This window comes from Rhincodon typus, chromosome 23 (assembly GCF_021869965.1).
Source record: "Rhincodon typus isolate 14 chromosome 23, sRhiTyp1.1, whole genome shotgun sequence".
NCBI classification, from domain to species: Eukaryota; Metazoa; Chordata; class Chondrichthyes; order Orectolobiformes; family Rhincodontidae; genus Rhincodon; species Rhincodon typus.
This window is the reverse complement of record NC_063354.1, coordinates 15476129-15491512: the sequence shown is the minus strand read 5'-3', so window position 1 is coordinate 15491512 and position 15384 is coordinate 15476129.

Sequence of the window (15384 nt, the reverse complement as noted above, 5' to 3'; positions counted from 1 at the left end):
TAGGCAGTGGTCCACAAATTGAGCCCCACTATTCCCAGAATCGTACCAAATATTAATGTTTTCCTTTGAAGTAAGCAGAGTATCCCAATTTACCTGACTTTCAGACCAAGCTTGATAGAAAGCATGAAACTGGTTTCCATACAAACCAAGAACTATTATTGATTATTAATAAGTAAACCATACAGCACTACTAATTAAAACTATAATCCCTTATAAAATCCTCCTCTCACTCTCTCTCTCTCACTCTCACACACACACACACACACACACACACACACACACACACACACGCGCGACAGACAGATACACACATACACATGAGACACACGCACGCATGCACAGACAAACAAATAGGGAAAATAAATTCTTAGCAGAGGTAGAAAAACTGGAAAGTCAGTTCAGTAGTCTTTGTTGCTCGGTTCCAATGTTCTTCAGCCGGCTAGACCTTTGTTATTCAGATGATTTTCACTGGATGCTTCCATTGGTTTAAGGAGTACGGAGTGACTGATTCACTGAAAATGTCTCTGAATTATCAATTCGAAAGTCACAGGTTATAGTAACTGCTGTAGACAAGCTAATTGGTTTTCTTCCGATTTAAATTGAGTTTTTGACGACAGAGAACAGGCAGCTTCTGGACTGTGTGAAGACCTACACATTTCTTCTCTGTCTCCCTCTTTGCCTTTGTAACTTGTTTCTGGCACCTTGGAGATCTCAGACCAATGCACTATCGGCTGACCTCTGGCTGTGGACATGGCCATCCCCAGATGTTCCTGGTGTAACTTCTCCAGGAATCCTGAAGCTAGAATGACCACTTCATCTTTATACATTTAATATGTTGTCTGCAACTGTAAAATGCTGTCAATGCTCAAAGTTTGCTTTCATAGTAACCCATTGGACCTCTGGTCTGACTAGCCTTCAGCACAATACCAGTGGATGTTGAGACATCCCTGGAACCTTAACTACTCCTGTCAGATCTAGCTAAGTTGATCGCGGCTTGGAGACCATTGTGCCGCTGTGTCTTGAGTGTATGGCTGGAAAGTCATGGATAAACTCAATATCATACCTGGCATGTCTGCCAGCTGTTGGTCTGGAGAGCAAATCTACAGTCATAGAGTCATAGCATGGGAGCAGAACTTCAGTCCAACCAGTCCATGCTGACCAAGTTTTCCAAATTACGTTAGTCCCATTTGCCTACACTTGGTCCTATACTTCTAAACCTTTCCTATTCATGTACCTATCCAAATGTCTCGAAAATGTTCCAACTGTATCTGCATCTACCACTTCCTCTGGCAGTTCCTTCGATATATGAACCACTCCCTGTGTGAAAAAGATCCCCCTCTGGTCCCTTTGAAATTTTTCTCCATTCACCTTAAAATTATGACGCCTAGTTTCGAACTCACTCACCCTAAGGAAAAGACCTTTGCTATTCACCCTACCTACGGTCCCCATGATTTTATAAACCACTATAATGTCACCTCTCAACCTCCTACGTTCCAGAGGAAAAAGTCCCAGCTTATCCAGACTATCCTTATAACTCAAACCCACCAATCCCGGTAATATCCATAATGATATTGAAGAGTTGGGCAGGCTAGCAGGGCAAAATAGCTTATTCCTGATTCTATTTTCTACGTATCTATCTTTGCATAAGGAGGACAAAACTCTGTGCAGTATGTTTTGGAGTGATCTTGCCAATGTCCTGTACCATGTAGCAATGATTCCTACTTTTACATGCATCCCTTTTTCAGTGAAGCCCAACATTTGGGGTGGCACGCTGGTTCAGTGGTTAGCACTGCTGCGTCACAGCACCAGGGACTCGAGTTCAACTGAAGCCTCAGATGACTGTCTCTGTGGAGTTTGCACATTCTCCCTGTGTCTTGTTTGGGTTTCCTCCAGGTACTCCAGTTTCCTCCCACAGTCCAAAGATGTGCAGGTTTCTTGGATTGGCCATGCTAAATTGCCCATAGTATCCAGGCACATGCAGGTTAGGTGGATTAGCCATGGGAAATACAGGGATAGGGTGGGGGGTGAGGTGGGGGGGAGGGGTGATGCTCTTTGGAGAGTTAGTGTGGATTTGTTGGGCCGAATGGCCTATTTCCATACTGAATGGATTTTATGATTACATTTGTCTTTCTAATGGCTGTAGTCTAATCTTTTATGATTCATGTATAACGATGCCCAGGTCTCTCTGCACCACAACATTGTGTAGTGCATCTCTATTTAAAGATGTTTGACTTATCTGCTTTTTTTCCACCAAAGCTCACAATTTCCTACATCAGCTAAGTCTTTCCGTCTTACTGAACCTATCTACATCTTTTTGCATCCAATAATTTATAGTTTGCAGTTTTGCTTCAATGTACATTGTTTCATTGGCAGACCATGTGACAGAGAGTCAAAATTGTTGCATTCCTGGAGGCATCCTTGCTAGTTCCTTTTCCAGCAGGGGAGTTGAAAGTTTATCTATTTCTGTGACCACTTTCAGACCAAGGATCTCGCCTGAAAAATCACTTGCATGCTGATGTAACTGAGACAGCCACCTTCTCAAGCACAGCATATTGTGTTTCTGTATCTGATGATTCTTCATAGAATCCCTACAGTGCAGAAAGAGGCCATTTGAGTCTGCACCGACCCTCCGAAGAGCTCCCCACCCAGATCTGAGCTCCCCACCCCACTTCCGTGTTTAGCATGGCCAATCCACCTAACCTACACATCTCTGCACTGAGGGAGGAACCAGAGCACACAGTGGAAACCCACACAGAAACGGGGAGAATGTGCAAACTCCACACAGACCCAAGGCTGGAATCAAACCTGGGTCTGGCAGCAGTGCTGCTTGTGATCTGTTGTAGACTGGCTTGCAACACCCATCCAGATGCTCCTGAAAGAGCACTGCTCCTAAGCCTGTAGTTGTAACATCAGCTGCTATGGTAGTTGAAAAGGACGTATTATAGTATGCCTTGTCGTCTGCAGACATAAACACGTCCTTGATAATCTGAAAAGCATTCTTTTGATGTGGGTTTCAAACATCTTTTTAGGGAATTGTCTCTGAAAATTTGCAGTAATTGTGAAGTGAGGCAAAAAATTTGTAAATCAATTGCTCCTTTGGAAGGTGGAGATCTCTGTACTGGCTTCTAACTTCAACAGACCAGCCAACATATCTTCACTGTTGACAAAGTATCACAAAAACTGAATAGATTCATTGGTGAATTCACACTTGCTGTTAAGAATGAGCGCTTCAGCTTGTAAATGCTTGACAACAGCTTTCACTTTCTGACTATGCTGTTCAGCTGTTGCCCGGTGTAACAATATTCACCCAAGCTGCTGGTTCACATTTCAATCTCAGTGTATCAGTCTTCAAAAGTCAACTTATGCACTATGATCCATGAAGTGATTCTGTTAGAACTGGATTGAGACCCATTTTATTAGAGGACCCTTGCAATCAACAGATGCATTGTGTTTATTCCATCAGCTTGAGCTGGGGTTGAATAACGATCACCGTGATGAAAGTTGCATTTGCACTGCCTGACTCCTCTGCCTCTGTTTGTGTTGTACTGTTGCCCCTCATTTATCTTTCTATCCAATTTTATCGTTAATTGAGAAAACTTGCTTTAATGACTTGTCAAAACTGCTGCCAGATGACCATGTAATCTGCTGTCTCTTGGCGCAATTAATGATTGTCATGTTGGTCAGGCATACCTGGGATCATGTTTAGTCATTTACGAGAAAAGTGAATACTTTGCAAATGTTTGCAACTGCTACTTTGCACACTTCTTGCAGCAGATGCTTGCTAGCTGGAGCTGCTTGCCTGCTTCAGAAAGAAGCCAGTCATTCATACACAGCACCACCATACACTGAGTATCAGTGAGCCCGCACATTGGTTCATCTGCACCTCTTCCCTGGAAAGCCTGCTGTAGATAACGGCCCTTTTGGAATTTCAGACCTCGGTGTCAAGGCTTTTTATTATTGCCAGTGTGCACGAATGTCCACCAGGATTTAGCTACCTTTCTGAGAAACAAACGATTCAATCAACTGTAAACTTCTACTGTCTAGATGCCAAACAATAACTACAAAGGACTTCCTTAGCCTGACATCATTGACAGGAAAGAGTAAATACAATAAACACGACTTAACTAAACGAAGAAGGTTGGACACAGCTTCATGTAAACTTTAGTGCTAGATAGGATCTATTTTCAGGCATGGTGCAATTGAATTCTACACAGTCTATTGTGAGAGCAACAAGTGCATAATAGAATGACTCTGGTAGTCTATGGACTGATTGTCTGTCTTTTCTATCCTTTGAGGAGAACAGAATGCAATCACCTCTGCAATAACATTAGAATCAATTTTCCTCTTGACCACACAAATAGTTAAGCTTCCGTACATTCTTTCTCTGCATTTCTTTCAGAGAATGCATAATTTCTAGCTCAATTAAAAGATGAAAAATCGTTCATTTCAAAACTATGTTTTTTATTCTTCGGGTGATTTAAAAGGTAACGTTTCTCCTCATCACTCAGTTGCCAAAGGTATTAAGCTTGACATTTGAGGCATTAAAGGGGCATGGGAACCCAGTAGTGAGTGAAGGATGTGGCTAAGTTGGAGACGCAGAAGCCCTGCTGATCTTAACAGCAAGCTTTCCTTTGAATACTCATTTGCAGTGGCCTTTCTATCACCCAACCAGATTGTTGGTTGGTGGCTATTGCTGGACACTTGTGAGAATGGTTGTTGGTATTTAGTTGTTTTGAAGGAATTGGTTGATGAGGAGGCAGGTTCCAGCCTGTTGTCAATGATCCGTTATATTGCAGGCACCCAGACTCCCATTTATTAAAGTAACAGCACCTAGGGCCGGCTTACACTCAAACAAATTGCAAGCACATTAATCAGAAGCTGGAACAAACTTGCCAAAATGTTATTTTGGATAACTGTTGCAAATAGTGCTGGCTCAACGATATAGAGTTATACTGTTGGTTCCATATTTCTCCTTGGTTAAGGAAAATAGAACAGGATGTCTGCATGTTTTGCTTGTGTGCTCGGAGCTCCACCTAGTGCCATCTGAATGTTTGTAGGATTTTAATTATAGCAGCATCCCAGAGGACAGGTCACTGTCAGCTGTCAAGATTATCAAAAGAGGATAGATTAAATGGTATGTCAGCAATCTAGTGGCTTCCCTTGGAATATTCTAAAATTGACATTGCATTAGTGGATCTTGGCGATAAGGTTGATCAGGTTATTTATTTCAATGGCCCATACTGCTTAATTAATCCAACTTCAATAAGGAGGCTTTCGAAATGAGGGTTCTCCAGCACCATTGTTGACAGGGCCCTCACCCCCAAGTTCGACCTATCTTCTGCACTTCCACCCTCACCCCCTCTCTTCCCTCCCGCAACAGCGATAGGGTTCCCCTTGTGCTTACCTACCATCCCACCAGCATCCACATCCAGAAGATCATCAGCTGCCATTTCCACCACCTCCAGCGATATACCACCACCAGAGACATATTCCTCTCCCGTCCCTTGTCTGCCTTCTGCAGGGACTGTGCCCTCTGGGACATCCTAGTCCATTCTTCCTTCACAGTCAACACTCCTCCCCACAGCCCCATGGCACCTTCCCCTGCAACTGTCGAAGGTATAACATCTGCCCATTTACCTCCTCCCTCCTCAGTATCCAAGGGCCCAAACATACCTTCCAGGTGAACCAGTGCTTTACCTGGATTTCCCAGAATCTAGCCTACTGCATTTGCAGCTCACAATGTGGTCTCCTCAACAGTGAGGAAACGAAGCGTAGACTGGGTGACTGCTTAACAGAACGTCTATGTTCTGTCCACAAAAAAGACCCTGAGCTACCTGTTGCCTGCCACTTTAACACACCACCCTGTTCCCTGGCCAACATCTCTGTCTCTGACTTGCTGCAGTGTTCCAGTGAAGCTCAGTGCAAGCCAGGTGAACAACACCTCATTTTCTGCTTGGGAACCCTGCAGCCCTCTGAATTCATTATCGAGTTCAATAATTTTAGGGCCTGAACAGTCCCATGTCCCAGCCCCAACCTCACATTCCAGGCCTTGTTATCACAGACTGCCATTACATACTACCTATTGTTAGCCACTAACAGTCTCCACTAACAGCTATTCACCCTCCTAGCCAGATCGTTATCCTGTCCACCTGTTCTTCTCTCTCTTTGGGCTCTATCCCCACCTGTTATTTACTCCTTACCTGCTCCCCCATCCTATCTCCTGCATGGAAACCAACATTTTCCTAGCTACTATCAGTTCTGAGGAAGGGTCACTGTCCCTGAAACGTTAACTCTGATTTCTCTTCACAGATGCTGCCACACCTGCTGAGCTTTTCCAGCAATCTCTATGCTTTTTCTGTATTAATAATGCTTATTGGGATTGGTTGTCTTTATTCATTCCATTGATTGAGACTGGGGATCGGTTCGGTCATTTGGCTAGATGGTTAGGGAGTGATGACATGGTTTCAATCCCTATTCGTGGTGGTTTACCTTCTCACCTTGCCCTGCCTCTGAGAGTGGTGTCCCTCAAACTGTGTCTGACTCCATTGGAGAGGCACACCTGGTGATCCTTTGTGAACTGCAGCTAATTACCTTAGCTTCCCTTATTTTTCTTAACTCATGATTTTAAGCACTTCTGTCAAGTCTTTTGTTTAATTATACAAACAAGCTTTTTTTTAAATTTCAAGAAACCAACAATCCAATAGAGTAACTTATATCATATCTGAATGGATTGAGTTGAGGAGGAACTTCTTCACCCAAAGGGTTGTGAATCTGTGGAATTCCCTGCCCAGTGAAGTGATTGAAGCTGCCTTGTTGAATGTTTTTAAGGCAAAGATAGATAGATTTTTGAACAGTGAAGAAGTTAAGAGTTACGGTGAGCGGGTAGGTAAGTGGAGCTGATTCCACGCCAAGATCAGCCATGATCATACTGAATGGTGGAGCCTGCTCGAGGGCCCAGATGGCCTGTTCTTGCTCCTATTTCTTATATTTCTTATGTAAATGTCATCACAATAAATTGAACATGTGTTTCTAATGCAACAATCCATTTTGGGGAGAAAATGTACAGAAAAACAAAAACAGTTGGTCACAGAAAAACACATCTAGTAGGAAATGAAATACTGAAAGCAGTTTTTCTTAAATTCAAACTGAATTTAACTTAAGATGGGGCTTGAGGCAAGAATTGTTTGGGGGAGGTGGAAAAGAATAATACAGGACAAAAATGCATGTGAACAATCAAATGCTGCTTTTATTGAGGTCAAAAACACCACTTTCTATGAATCTGGAGTAAAATACTTTTTCTTCACCTACTCCCAACAGGCTACAGGGACAAATTGTACTTTGGTTTGGAGCTGTTCAGATGATCTTCACTTTGTGGTGCTTTTCCATAAGCACTCTATTGATTGCCACAATTACCATACTCATAGTAGTTATTATAACTAAGAGCCTACGGTAGCTGCACCAGTCTGTACAGCCATTTACTGATTCACTGTGTAAGTGGAAGAGAGTTATCCTTGTCTGCAAGGGATTGCCAATGAATGAATGAATTCATCGTAGTTTATTACAAGTAGGGTAGTCATAGCCAGTATAATGCCATAGCCTTGATTCCAGCAGCTATTATATCCTTGGTTCCCATTCTAGTTTAGGGCTCCTGCACCAGACCCTCCTCTTCTTCCATGTTGTCTGCCTACAAAAGTACCTCGACCAACTCTCCACTGCTGCTGATACTGATAGACCTCCTTTGACATGTCCTCCTTTATCTCACATTTGCTGAGGGTCTAGGCCCGAAACGTCAGCCTCTCTGCTCCTATGATGCTGCTTGGCCTGCTGTGTTCATCCAGCCCTGCACCTTGTTGTCTCTAACATTACGGAATGTCTTTTCAAGAATCTTTTTGATTCCTCTGCTCTAGAGGAAACAACCCCAGTTTCTCCAGTCTGGTCATGTGACTGTAGGACTTCCTTTTGATCATCATCCCACACACTGTCATTTTGTGTTAACGTCACTTTCCAGTCAGATCTTGCATTCATGCTGTGTTGCTGCTGTTTCATGATAACATCACTGTGAGATATGTGTGTTCCCATGTAACTCCCATGTTCTGTCTGTTCGAGTTGGATGTCATGTAAGTTGGGGAGCAGGCAATCTTGGGAGGGGGTTATGAGCCTCAAACAGACAGTCACACAAAATGCCATGTTTTTGAGGAATAAATTAATGATTCTACTCAGGATATCCCTCATTCGTGCAACTCATTCCAATACAATTGTTCTGTATTCAATGCCATCTCCAGGAAAAGTCCAATGCAAAATTGCTTTTATGTTTGTTTGTTTCTTTGCAACATCAAATTGACATCACATCCACCACATTTATCTCGCATAAATTAGCCCTGACATTGAATATGTTGATTCCGTTCCCTTTCTGTTTGTTGTGTTCTCCACTGCAGTCACTATTATTTACCTGAACACAGCAACAGTATCACAAAATGTTACGAGTTCACACTGCATCAGGTCACACAGTACTATTCTGCGATGCTTGACCCAAGATAGGAACGCACAAGTTTTCCACTTCAGTTATCCTCCATGTATGTGGAACAATTACCCTTCCAGCATGAGCAGTAGTATTGTGTATCAGGACAAATATGTTTATTTCTAATAGGCAAGTTGTAAATATCTAAACCACACATTACTCTGGTTTGTACAGACATGGATATTCGATTTGATCATTGAGATATGCATGCCCACAAAGCGAGCTGAGGTGAACTCCCTGAATACTTGCGACTCTGACAGTAGTTTCTTCACTGTCAGACTGAGCTGCCGCAAAGATGAAGTGAATGCAAATGATCCTATAACTCTCCTCATGTGCCAGATGTTAGCTGCCTGACTACCCCCCATTGGTGCTTGAAAGGCCTGGGGGGACTGAAACTGAGCCAAAACAGATGATAACAAACAGCTGCTCTAGATTGGAACTATCTCTGTTGCCACGTTGTGTCTGAATGGATTGAGCCAGGCAGCTTTTAAAATGAAGTCGTTTAAAACTCGCAGTTTCATGACAGTCCTTGAGCAATGGGAACCTATTTGCACAGAAGTTCCCTTAAGCTCAGACACCCCTGGACCTAGGTAGGCCCATTCTTTCTGGAGCAGCTTGTTTGCATCTGTGCAATCGCAATAGATTCTTTTAAAATAATCAGGACTCTGGCAAACAATTCATAGAAACATAGAATCCCTGCAGTGCGGAAGTAGGCCACTTGGCCCATCGAATCTATACCGACCCTTCTGAACAGCATCCCACCCAGACATATCACTCTACCCCATCCCCGTAACCCTGCATTTCCAATGACCAATCCACCTAATCTGCATATCTTTGGGCTTCTACTGATTTAGCAACCATCATTAAAATGCGGAAACTTCTTGGCTCCATCTGCACACGATGTTTTATGCAGTGATGTATTAATGTCATGTTGATTGGACTGTAGGCCATGAAGATGAAGTTTGTTTGTTTTTTTTTAAAAAGCCAACGCACTGGGCTGACAGCCAATGCTCCAGTTCAAGCCCTTGAAATATTGCTCAAGTTGCATTTATTCAGGACAACTTTGGCTGTAGCTTTTCAGGAGAAGAAACAACTAAGTTTGTGTGGACTGACCATCTTTGAGTCAAGCTACAAAAACAGAAGTTGCTGGAAAAGCTCAGCAGATCCGGCAGCATCTGTGAAGAAAAAATCAGAATTAATGTTTTGGGTCCGGTGACCCTTCCTCAGAACTGCGGTGAGTTCTGCCAGACCTGCTGAGCTTTTCCAGCAACTTCTGTTTTTGTTCCTGATTTACAGCATGTGCAGGTTTTTTTTCGGTTTTTATTTGTGTCAAGCTAGCTGGCCATTTATCAAAATAGTTCATCTAAGTCATTGAAATTTCCTTTGAACAATGAACAAAATGGAATCAGTGATGCTGTTTTGATCTGCGCAGCCTGAGAAAATTTTTTTACCTGTTTACCGTTGGATGGCATCCACTGGAACATTCTGACACTGCAATGATTTCAATCTCAAAGTGGCCAAACCTTCCCATTGCAAATAGTAGCATGCATCGTGAAAGATGAAGAGTGTGTTTATCATTTGGATACAAATTAACCTTCCCCATCCATGGCATAAAGTAGGTGAGTCTGTGAAGTAGCAATAATTGTACTGAACAAGCAGTGAACATTTTTGGTATTTATAGAGTTGGAGGAGTGCTGTACTGTAATATGGTTTTCAGCAAGGGTAGAGAAATGGTGCTCTCACTGGATTAGTACTCCAAAGGCCTAGATAAATGTTTTGGGGATTAAGGCTCATATCCCACCACATTGCCTAGTGGTTACAAATGTAATAAATCTGGAATGTCAAGCTCATCATGATGATGGTGACCATAGCAACTATCCTCAATTGAAAAAAACCAATTTGGTTTCAAAGTCCCTTCATCACAATAATCTGCCTCACTAGCCTTTGCTGCACTCCCTCTAAGACATGTGTAGGTATTTTCTAATCAACTAGTTCAGAGATGTTATTACACACTGCTGGAGCAAGTCAGACTCAAACCCATGCCTTCTGGTTCAGAGATAAGGACGTTGTCACCACACCACATGAGCTCTATCAAAGACAGGTACACGCTTGGACTAAGTTAGGATGCCGAAACTGTACACTGTACTCTCAGTATGATCTCACCAAGATCCTGTCCAATTGCATTAAGACACTTTTCCTGCTATGCTGCAATCCTTTTGTAATCAGAATAGTACACCATTCGCTTTCCTAATTGCTTTTTATCCCTATATGTAAACTTTCTGATTTGTGCACAAGTCCTCTCAGGTTCCGCTGAGTAATATCATTTCTCAGATTCTTGTTATTTTATAAAATATTTTGTTTTCCTAATTTTTCTTTTAAAGTGGACAACTTCACGTTTCTTCACATTGTAGACACTTGTCACAACTTATCCACTCACCTAACCAGTCTCTATCTCTTTGCAGCCTCTACACAGATCCCTCTCATTCTTTACTGTGTTCCACCTAACTTTGAATTATTACTGAACTGGGATGCATTATGTTAACGTGAATCATTGATATTGATTGTACATAGCTGGGACTCAAATACTGGTCCTTGTGGCACCCCACCAGTTACAGCCTGAAAATGTCCCATTTATTCCCCTTCCTTTCTTTCTGTCAAACAGTTTTCAAATGCCCGCTGATATATTATCCTCAATCCTGTGAGCTCCAGTTTTAGGTAATAGACACTTCTGTGAAGTAGTATTAAATACTTTCTGAAAATTTACATACCTTCCCTCTATTGGTTACGTCTTATGCTAGTTAGTGGTTATATCCTTAAAGTTGTGACAGGTTTGCCAAACAAATTCATAAATCTCTGTTGATTCTATCTGATCATGTTATGATTTCCTGTGGTTGTTGTTATTATACCCCTAAGAAAAGATTCTAGCACTTTCGTTACGATTGGTATCAGGCTAATTGCCCTGTGGTTCCTTTATTTTCGTCTGTCTCCCTTGCTTCCTGAAAAAAAGCAGGGTCATGTTTGCTGCCGTAGAGACCATTCTGGAATCTAGGAAATTGGGACAGTTGGAAAGTGAATGGCAACATGTTAATCTGACTACACCAAGCAGCCATTGCAAATAGACAAGCTGATGTGCAACCAGCTCTGTAACTGACAAAGAAGAAAGAAACACAGCAAATTCAAGCAAAGATATTATGCAAGTTCAGTCAGATTTAAACCCATTTTGAGCCTGGTGATTTTCTGATGAAGGGTCTAGGCCCGAAACGTCAGCCTTCCTGCTCCTATGATGCTGCTTGGCCTGCTGTGTTCATCCAGCCCTGCACCATGTTATCTCTTGAGCCTGGTAACTCTGCTTGTGTTGTGTTGGACATCTGTTCAAACAATTAGTAATGATCTGCTCCTGTGTCATGGATCCTCCCATTTGTGCTTTGAATGTTCTCCAAGTCGGCCACAAGATGGAATGCTTCATGATGACAAGACTGCCCTGACATGTTAGGAGATAAAGTCCTAATGCTTGTAAGATCAATCTTGCTCAATAAGTAGGGGGTCAGTGTCATTTGCAAGTCAATTTGTATGCAATGCTATTTGACCTTCCTGTGGAAAGAGTACACAGAGGCAGGAAGACAGCAAGAGGGCTTGTGTGGAACAGTGGTTATTGAGTGGCTTTTCTTTTCTCTCTTCATTTATGGGTTGAGGATGTCACTGGCTAGGCAGCATTTATTGTCCATCCCTAATTTCCCAGAGGGCAGTTAAGAGTCAACCACATTGCTGTGGGTCTGGAGTCACATGTCGGCCAGATGAGGTTTGGATGGCAGTTTCCTTGCCTAAAGGATTTTCCAACAATCGGCAATGGATTCACGGTCATCATTAGACTCTTAATTCCAGACATTTATTGAATTCAAATTCCACCATTTGCCGAGGCGGGATTTGAACCCAGAACGTTGTCTGGGTCTCTGGATTAACAGTCCAGCAATAATACCACTAGGCCATTGCCTCCCTTGTCATAGTTTAAACAAAGGGAAGGAGAGCTTTCAACTATGTAACACTTTTCGCATCGTAAAGATGTCCTTAGGATGTTTCAAAATGCTTCATTGCCACAGAATTTCTTTTGAAGAACTATCGTGTAGGAAAACACAGGCAGTTTTATACAGTGTGGTTCAACAAAGAGCAAATAATATAAATAACTAGAGAATCTGTTTGGTGATGTTGATTGAGGCATGAACGGTAGCCAAGCTCTTCAAAATAGGTAACCTTTTCTAGTTAACTGAGCAGGTCAATAGAACCCCTTTGTTCAGCACTAAATCTCACCAGAGGAGTGCTCCCATCGGCATAAGGCCGGAGTGTTTGCATAGATTGTATACTCAAATACCTGGAGCAAGCCTGAATCCACAAATGTTTGAGTAGTGGAAGTTCTTCCAACTGTGTCAAGCTATGGCACGTTTTAAAAAATAAAGCACTGGGCAGGGCTTTGGATCTTGAGATGGGACCCTAATGTTGGGGTCAAGTGGAGTCATGACCCCACACTTTGGGAAACTGGGAGGGATTTTAGCACGAGTTACTCATTTAGCACGCAGAAGGTGAGACACACCATCCAATTACAGGTGGCGGCTGGTTCTCAAAGCTGGATTACCACAAGGAGGCTCTCAGATTAGAAAAAGTCTTCGTTTCATGTAAGAGTGAGAGGGTATGCCTCCAATTTGAGGAACCCTGACTCCATCTTTTTAAATGCTGTTAGGAAGAAGGGTCAAATCCTGCCCTGGAACACTGAACCTGCAGCCCTTCAATTGCCTGATAAAACCCAGTCAGTCTCTGTTAATGCAACTCGGTAGGCCTTGAATTCCCATTCATTGACTGCATGCGAGCCATCTTTTGATACCCATCCTGCCTGGTGACGGGGAGTGGTTCAGTGGTGGTGTAGAGAATTGCTGGGAATCTGGTGCACTGGCGCAGAGCATGCATTTGTGTGATATCCTGTCTCTGGGCTCCCATCATATGGAGCTGAAAATCCTGCCCAATTTACACTTCCAACCCTAGTGTCTAAAATGTCTTGTGATGTTCCACAGAGCATTTAACCATACCAGATCAGATTTTATTTCCCAGCCTCACGCGGTAAGTAGGTATTTACAGTCTGCACAGATTTGGTGTGAATAGTAATTGTTGCCTAGATATGAGGCCTCCATATTGAACATTACTGCTGAGCAAATTGCGAACTGACTGATTTCAGCACGCAAACTATTATTTCTTTTAGAAATTGACCTTCAAGATCAAACATTAGCCTGTAAATGCATATCATCTTGTCGCTTTCCTGTCCTAATGCATTTGAAACAACTTCTGGATTAGATCAATGGAATCCATTCAACAGAATTTTGAAAGAAAAGCTTTCAGAGAGCACATTTAAATCTGCACTACATGAACAAGTGCCATAGAACAGAAACCATTACTTCCAAAGTAGCATTAGAGATAACTCACATCTTGCAGCTTCATGGTAACAAGTGGATGGCACAAAGCCACTGATCTCCGAGTGAAGCCCATTAAGTTGAGTGCACTTCCTAAAAGTATTTAAGGACTGCATGACTGTTACTTTTAATATTTATTTAGAGTAAACACTGAAGCTGTATTTTGTTAAAAAGTTTTAAAAGTACTTGGAAAAGATGTAAACATGCCAGCAACCAGCACTTAAAATTGTTTTAAATGCTTTAAAACTTTTAAACTAAAGCTTTAAAATAAGTGAGCATATGCCTGGGACTGAAAATGTTGCGCTGATTTCTTCTTTTCCCACCTTCATGTGAGCTGCGTTTTGCTGTTACCTGCAGTGTCAGTCAGGAAACAATAGAGGCATTGACTTGTTTGTTTTCCCTGCCCTGTGAGGGACAACAATTGCCTGATCTCTCTCCATGACTTAACTAACATCAGGGCAATGGATTCTTCCAAGCTCACACCATTCTTTTGATGTCACCTATTGATTGCTGGAAAGATGATGGCCTAGTGGTATTATCGCTGGACGGTTAATCCAGAGACCCAGACAATGTTCTGGGGACCCAGGTTCAAATCCCGCCACGGCATGGTGGAATTTGAATTCAATAAATATCTGGAATTAAGAATCTAATGATGACCATGAATCCATTGTCAATTGTTGGAAAAACCCCTCTGATTCACTAATGTCCTTCAGGGAAGGAAACTGCCATCCTTACCTGGTGTGGCCTAGATGTGACTCTAAATCCACAGCAATGTGGTTGACTCTTAACTGCCCTCTGGGCAATTAGGGATGGGCAATAAATGCTGGCCTCGCCAGTGACACCCATGAATGGATAAAGAAAGAAAAAGACATCCACTTACTATTTCTCAGAACAGTGTGTTACAAGTTTTGAACGTCAGTCTATAAATGTCACATTTGTGACACTTGGATGCCAAGCTGCGTCTGTCATTCCTGTTTTGAGATGGTCTTGTCATTATTCAGCGTTGTTTCTGGGATCTTTCTGTGTTCAAATTGGTGGCAGCCTTTCTTGGATTACCATAGTAACCATGCTCAAAGAGGTGCGCCATATAAATGAAAGTTCCTGATTGAAACTGGCCTCGTCTACTTATGTTCTACTGAATCTTTCCAACTCTCTTTTTCACAGGTGGCAATATTTTCTAATACTTCCCCTCCCTCTATCCCAAATCCTGGGAGTGGCATTGTCCTTTCTGCCTGCCACTGATGTTGGTTCTCCAACCACCACTGCTGACTGACACATGCACATGCATCCATCTCCCGCACCCCCGATAGACTTTTCATTTCCATCTGGAAACGCAACAGAGGTCAAATATTTTTTAATAATAATGAGTGGATGAATAACTTTGAACATGTGACAGTGGGAAGATTTCCTTTG